This window comes from Salmo salar, chromosome ssa09 (genome assembly GCF_905237065.1).
Source record: "Salmo salar chromosome ssa09, Ssal_v3.1, whole genome shotgun sequence".
Lineage (NCBI taxonomy): Eukaryota > Metazoa > Chordata > Actinopteri > Salmoniformes > Salmonidae > Salmo > Salmo salar.
Window position 1 is genome coordinate 26,213,579 of NC_059450.1, and position 7,599 is coordinate 26,221,177.

The following is a 7,599-nucleotide window of genomic DNA, read 5'->3' on the forward strand; positions in this document are numbered from 1 at the left end:
AATAACTCTCTGTAATTATTATTACACGATTAAACTGATTAATCATGTAACTGTAATTAACTAGAAGGTCGGGCACCAAGGAAAATATTCAGATTACAAAGTTATAATTTTCCTAATATAACTTTCAGATATTATAATATCTGATCGATTAGTCTTCTGATTTAATGACGTATTCTTTACCTTGGTCAGTCTCATCCCAAACGTCGTAAATTGTTGGTTATCTGCACGAACCCAGTCTTCACTATGAGTCATCCATACATCAATTGTCTTAAATAATGTATTTACTAATCTAAGTAATTCACAGAAATGCAAAACAAACAGATATGGTTACAAGGAAATGATAGGAGAATGTGCCCTAGTGGGCTAAACCGGCATGGCGGCGTGTTACACAAAGAAAGGGGGTTGGGCTTGAATGAAAGAGCGGGAAGACTGAGGAACGAAAGACACAGCTCCGCTATCGTAAATACAGAATCTTATGCATTCTAAATTACCGGCCATTTGGAAAAGGAAAATGCAATAAATATTTACTCTGAGCTGCGCTTCGGTAGGTTGGTCGTAGATGCTGGCCGTGTTGGCCAACAGAGATCTTCCTGTCCTCGGAAGAATGTCACTGGTGGTAAAATGGATACGTTGTAGTATCTTCGTTGCGTGTTAGATTGGGTCCGTCGTTCGTCCTTTCCTAGCCCATGTCTACAGCGGCCGCTGCTAACTCAACGGCTAGGAAGTATCACTTCTGTAGTGAATAAGGGTTCAAAGTTCATACCATTCGCAACCAAAGCTTACGCCGAGGTTGGCTTAGTTTTGTACTTGACATGTGTGTCCTTTTAACGCAGAGGCTGCAGACCTCACGTACCCGGAACAGGCTGGCTACTTTTTGTCACTGACTTATATAGTGTCGAGGGGAGAAGGGTGTGTTTCATCGTTTATAACCCCTGTCTCTTCACAGGGGCGGGCCACTGATTGGTCAGGGCTCTTTCCTTATGAAAATCCAATTCTCTCATTTGGAAGCTAAAATTACATTTAATCTCCTAACAAACAGTTTCAATATCAAACATTTAAATTGCACAACAATTCCATGTGAATCTGATCTATGTGAATTCACATCCATGTGAATGTGAATCTGACTAGAATGTGTAGACTTTCCCAGGTACAGTTTATGTCGTCCTGTCATCAGTCATAATGTCTCAGATGACAACTGAACTGACATCCATACTTATTAAGTACCTGGTATATTTCCAACTGGTTCTATTACCGAAATATGGTTCCTTTCCACCCACTTGTTTGATGTTCCCAGACTCTCTATATTTAACAAAGGCTATTCAAAAGTCCTTCAGTAGGGTCAGAGAGAGAGGGGAAGGGAGAAAGGTATTTATGGGGGGGTCATAAACCTTACCCACAAGCCAACGTCATGACAGTAGTTTATTGGTGATGTGGACACCAATGAACTTGAAACTCTCGACCCGCTCCACTACAGCCCTGTCGATGTGAATGGGGGCGTGTTCGGCCCTCCTTTTCCTGTAGTCCACAAACATCTCCACGATCATGACCATGTACAACCTTGTGTTACAGTACAGTATGTTGATTAGGTGAATGTGTTAAGGGTCTAGCCTCATTGTCTACAGCTGGACAGCCATTCTCACCGATGTACCATAGCAGGAAAGTCCTCATTGAAAGTCCACTACACAACACAAGGTTAGGTAATACCATGAGGGTCTAGCCTCCAAAGAATATTACAAACTAAAACAGCAAGGTTTTGCTGTTTTCTTTCTTCACAATTTACAAATCACAATAAAGACTACCATAATGGCAGTCACTTCATCCAAGTGTGTAGCTCACAACATGATATATAAACAGTCACCCCGCTCCTCCGCTCTCTCCACTGGCTTCCAGTTGAAGCTCGCATCCTCTACAAGACCATGGTGCTTCCCTACGGAGCCGTGAGGGGAACGGCACCTCCGTACCTTCAGGCTCTGATCAGTCCCTACACCCAAACGAGGGCACTGCGCTCATCCACCTCTGGCCTGCTGGCCCCCCTACCTCTGAGGAAGCACAGTTCCCGCTCAGCCCAGTCAAAACTGTTCACTGCTCTGGCACCCCTATGGTGGAACAAGCTCCCTCACGACGCCAGGACAGCACAGTCAATCACCACCTTCCGGAGACACCTGAAACCCCACCTCTTTAAGGAATACCTGGGATAGGACAAAGTAATAATAATAGTAGAGAGAATGATTTATTTCAGCTTTTATTTCTTTCATCACATTCCCAGTGGGTCAGAAGTTTACATACACTCAATTAGTATTTGGTAGCATTGCTTTTAAATTGTTTAACTTGGGTCAAACGTTTTGGATAGCCTTCCACAAGCTCCCCACAATAAGTTGGGTGAATTTTGGCCCATTCCTCCTGACAGAGCCTGGTGTAACTGAGTCAGGTTTGTAAGCCTCCTTGCTCGCACACGCTTTTTGTCACGTCCTGACCATAGTAAGATGTTGTTTTCTATGTAGAGTAGGTCAGGGCGTGACAGGGGCTGTTTTGTGTTTTTCTATGTTTTCTATTTCTATGTTCTTAGGTTCTAGTTTTGTATTTCTATGTTGGTTTGTTTGGGATGGTCTCCAATTAGAGGCAGCTGGTCCTCGTTGTCTCTAATTGGAGATCATACTTAAGTAGGGGTTTTTCTTCCTGGGTTTTGTGGGTGATTATTTTTGAGTAGTGTTTGTTTCTCCTCTGCATCATGGTTTGTTGTTTTGTTAATTCAGTTTATTAAGTTTTTGCAAAGTTTCACAGATTAAATAAAATGTGGAACGACACACACACTGCACTTTGGTCCGCTCCTCCTTCAGATTACAACCGTGACACTTTTTCAGTTCTGCCCACACATTTCCTATAGGATTGAGGTCAGGGCTTTGTGTTGGACACTCCAGTACCTTGACTTTGTTGTCCTTAATTAAGCCATTTTGCCACTTCCTTTGGAAGTATGCTTGGGGTCATTGTCCATTTGGAAGACCCATTTGCGACCAAGCTTTAACTTCCTGACTGATGTCTTGAGATGTTGCTTCAATATATCCACATAATTTTCCTCCTCATGATGCCATCGATTTTGTGAAGTGCACCAGTCCCTGCTGCAGCAAAGCACCCCCACAACATGATGTCGCCACTCCCGTGCTTCACGGTTGGGATGGTGTTCTTTCTTCGGCTTGCAAGCCTCCCCCTTTTTCCTTCAAACATAACGATGGTCATTATGGCCAAACAGTTCTATTTTTGTTTCATCAAACCAGAGGACATTTCTCCAAAAAGTGCGATCTTTGTCCCCATGTGCAGTTGCAAACCGTAGTCTGGCTTTTTTTATGGCGGTTTTGGAGCAGTGGCTTCTTCCTTGCTGAGCAGCCTTTCAGGTTGTCGATATAGGACTCATTTTACTGTGGATATAGATACTTTGTACCTGTTTCCTCCAGCATCTTCACAAGGTCCTTTGCTGTTGTTCTGGGATTGAGTTGCACTTTTCGCACCAAAGTACGTTCATCTCTAGGAGACAGAACGCGTCTCCTTCCTGAGCGGTATGACGGCTGCGTGGTCCCATGGTGTTTATACTTGCATATTATTGTTTGTACAGATGAATGTGGTACCTTCAGGTGTTCGGAAATTGCTCCCAAGGATGAACCAGACTTGTAGAGGTCAACAATTCTTTTTCTGAGGTCTTGGCTGATTTCTTTTGATTTTCCCATAATGTCAAGCAAAGAGGCACTGAGTTTGAAGGTAGACATTGAAATACATCCACAGGTACACCTCCAACAGGCTAATTGACATCATTTGAGTCAATCAGAAGCTTTTAAAGCCATGACATCATTTTCTGGAATTTTACAAGCTGTTTAAAGGCACAGTCAATTTAGTATGTGTAAACATCTGACCCACTGGAGTTGTGATACAGTGAATTATAAGGGAAATAATCTGTCTGTAAACAATTGTTGGAAAAATTACTTGTGTCATGCACAAAGTAGATGTTCTAACCGACTTGCCAAAACTATAGTTTGTTAACAAGACATTTGTGGAGTGGTTGAAAAACAAGTTTTAATGACTCCAACCCAAGTGTATGTAAACTTCAACTGTAAGTGTATGTAAACTTCCGACTTCAACTCTATGTGCGCACATTTTCCAAACCAAATTCCAACATTTACTGTAGGGTGCCACGTGTGATAGCAGCATCCTGCAAAGACACTTGACCAGCTGGTGTGAGGAAGTAGTCCTTGAGGTTGTTGCGCTTGTCTATAGCAACTCTGGTTGCCCTGTATGTTTCTTGGGTCCAGGAAGCTGATGTCCCCTTGTACCAGCTGTCTCCACTCTCCAGGACGCAGGTCCCCAGTGGGTGTGAAGCTTTCAATAAACGTGAGGTGGAGGTATTGTGTTGATGACTGTGTTGTCAGTGTCTGTAGTGCAAAGGTAATTGTGGAGAGCCATGTAGGCCTTCACAATGGTCTCAGCTTTCTCTGGGGCAACCTCAAGGGCTCATCCCAGGATCCATCTTGCAGAAAGGATCCCAAAGCAGTTCTCTGAAATTCTTCTGGCTATTGAGTGGTGGTAGTTGTAGATCTTCTTGGAGTCATCAAGGCCAGAATAACCTTTGAATAAAATAAGCGTTTCCAGGATTCTGAATTGCACAGCAGTCTAAGGCACTGCATCTCAGTGCTATAGGCGTCACAACAGACCCTGGTTTGATCCCGGGCTGTATCACAACCGGCTGTGATTGGGAGTCCCATAGGGCGGCGCACAATTGGCCCAGCGACGTCCGGGTTAGGGGAGGGTTTGGCCGGGGTAGGCCGTCATTGTAAAATAAGAATTTGTTCTTAACTGACTTGTCTAGTTAAATAAAGGTAAAAAAACAGGAACATGAAGGCTATCAAATGTGTACTGTAACAACTGTGTAGCCCCGGGTTTCCCAAACTTGGACCCCAAGGGGTGCACATATTGTTTTTTCCACCTAGCACTACAAAGCTGATTCAAATAAACAACTAATCATCAAGCTTTGATCATTTGCATCAGCTGTGAAGTGTTAGGGCAAAAACCAAAACGTGCACCCCTTAGGGTCCTGAGGACCAAGTTTAGGAAACGCTGGTGTAGCCTATGTTTTGGACATACAGTAGGCCCTTATTCTCTTTCTGGGATGTCAGATCCCTTTTATGTGAGGCATATAATTACAACGTCTATATTGGTATAATTTTCACATCATATGTACAATCAAATGTATTTAGTATATCTTACATGGATATGGTCGCATCAGGTTTACCATCAGCGGGAATGCCTCGTCTCCCACAAAGACATAAGGGCTCGGTGTTTGGGTCCCCCGACAAGCACTCTGGCCTTGGTAGCAGCAGCTGGCCTGCAATAAGTTGGGAGCCTAACTTGCTCCTGACTACGATCCCTCTTCGATCATGGTGTAACGCAACGAAAAGAGTCAGCTACCCCCCAAAACCGACTCCACCTATGAACATGCACACACGTAGATCTACGCACGTAAACCGTGTAGCCGCCTTAACCCCTAACCCTAACATCTAGCTTAGCTAACGTTAGCCAGCTAGCTAACGTTAGCCACCTTTTGCATATGTGTAACATATAATACAAATTTTCATTTGTAACATACTGTATATAGGCCTAAGGCCGAGACAATAAAAAGACAGAGTGGCAGAATAAATTCAACCACACATTTGTTTCATTATAAAACCGGAGATCAACATCTGTCTGGTGAAGTCCACAAAACATATTGCACGTAACAAACAGTTACATGACCTAAAGCATGTTCAAGCTAGGTAAGTCCAAATCCCTATCTCCATCGATGGCTAATTTAGGAAAGGGACGATTTTAGCTAGCTAGCTAGCCACTGGAGGATAACAACACAACAAAATGCAACAATTCAAGTTTTTTTTCTGTCAATAATGACGTTTGGCTTGTGATGTGATTTGTCTGAAACCAAATCCAAACTGGCTTCCCATGTTTTTTTCTTTTTTTCTTGGTCATTTTTTGGGGGAAGCCTGGATTCCCTTGGCAGCCATAAATACACGCCACTGCATACAGAATAATACGAAATGCTCTGAGACCAGGTTGTTAAAATAAGTCAGTGCATAGATATGGGAAACTTGAGAGGATGCCCCTGAATAAGCAATGAGTCACTGGCTGTATGTAAATGTTTGCGCATTCACCTGTTCGTTCTCAATGATGTAACAATGCTCATTTTAGCAGATGGCTGTACTGTCTTCGCCCAGAGTTTCGGCGCGGGAAGCTGTGAAATTCTCTCTTCCCACGCCACCAATGTCTGATCACTGTGAGCGTACAGTAGCTCGGAATAGGGGATGGGCGCTCATAACTAACAATAAACTGATGTATATTTTTACAGTAGCCTTAGCTGTCAAATGTGTTTATTTTCTGATGTAGACCACTTATTGACATGTCAATTATTCGTTTTTGTCAAACTATTAAAGTGCTCTTCATTACGGCGATGGACTCAATGATAACAATATAGGAAAGAAATCAGATTTTTTTTCTTCACGTAAAGTCCACTTGAGCTAGCCTGTTAGATTAAGGTGTATGGTTCCTCCTTATTTTATTAATGGCCATGATGACAAAACCATGTCCAGTAGCTACATGTTCTGAATGATTTAATAAATTACAGTATTCTATTCTGTGTTATAAATCTGCATTTTCCTATATAGCCTATTTTATATGGAATGGGGTCCACATAATAAATTACTATTTCATTTTCTATGTTTTTGGAGATTAGGGGACGCCACATGTAAGGCAGAGAGAGGTGGCACCAGGCTGCACAAGTCATGACAGACTTCTGGTTGATATCTGTTCCCCTGGACAGGACCAGCTCACAGTCTCTGGAGAAACTCAAGCACTCTGTAGCCAAAACCAAACTTGCCTCCAGTTTCAAGATCTCCATCCCAGAATTGAAGGTTAGGATTTGTGTCTCATAGCTACTAAGAGGCTCAAATAGACAAACAAAGTCACTTGGCTTGGAGTGTAGCTCCTTCATCGACCTCCCAAACATGACATAACATTAGCATTTTCTATGTACAGTAGCAACTCACATCTGACAACACAGCAGCTATGTGTAATGAATGACAACACAGCAGCTCTGCGTACTGAATGACAACACAGCAGCTCTGTGTAATGAATGACAACACAGCAGCTCTGTGTAATGAATGACAACACAGCAGCTCTGTGTAATGAATGACAACACTGCGATCCACTAGAAATGAAAGTTTAACGAGACCACAGTTGGACAAGTATTTCCACCTCACAGTCAATATTCCACACAATACATCTGCGATGACTGATGGTGTTCAGGTCAGCAGTGGTCAGACTCAAGAGTATTATATATTTACAGGACAAAGTGTTCAGTTGCCTTCTCTGGTGAAGTGGTGGGCTCAGATTTCATTCTTCAAGTGGTGGTTCATTCTTCAAGTAGAGGCTTGAATTCGATTTTGGCCACCAGATGGCAGCAGTGTGTGTGTGTGCAAAGTTTCCGACTAATCCAGTGCAGAATTACATTACTACACAAAATGTTGTATCAAGTCTGCCAGGAGTTTGCCCAAATGTGCCGAATTGGTC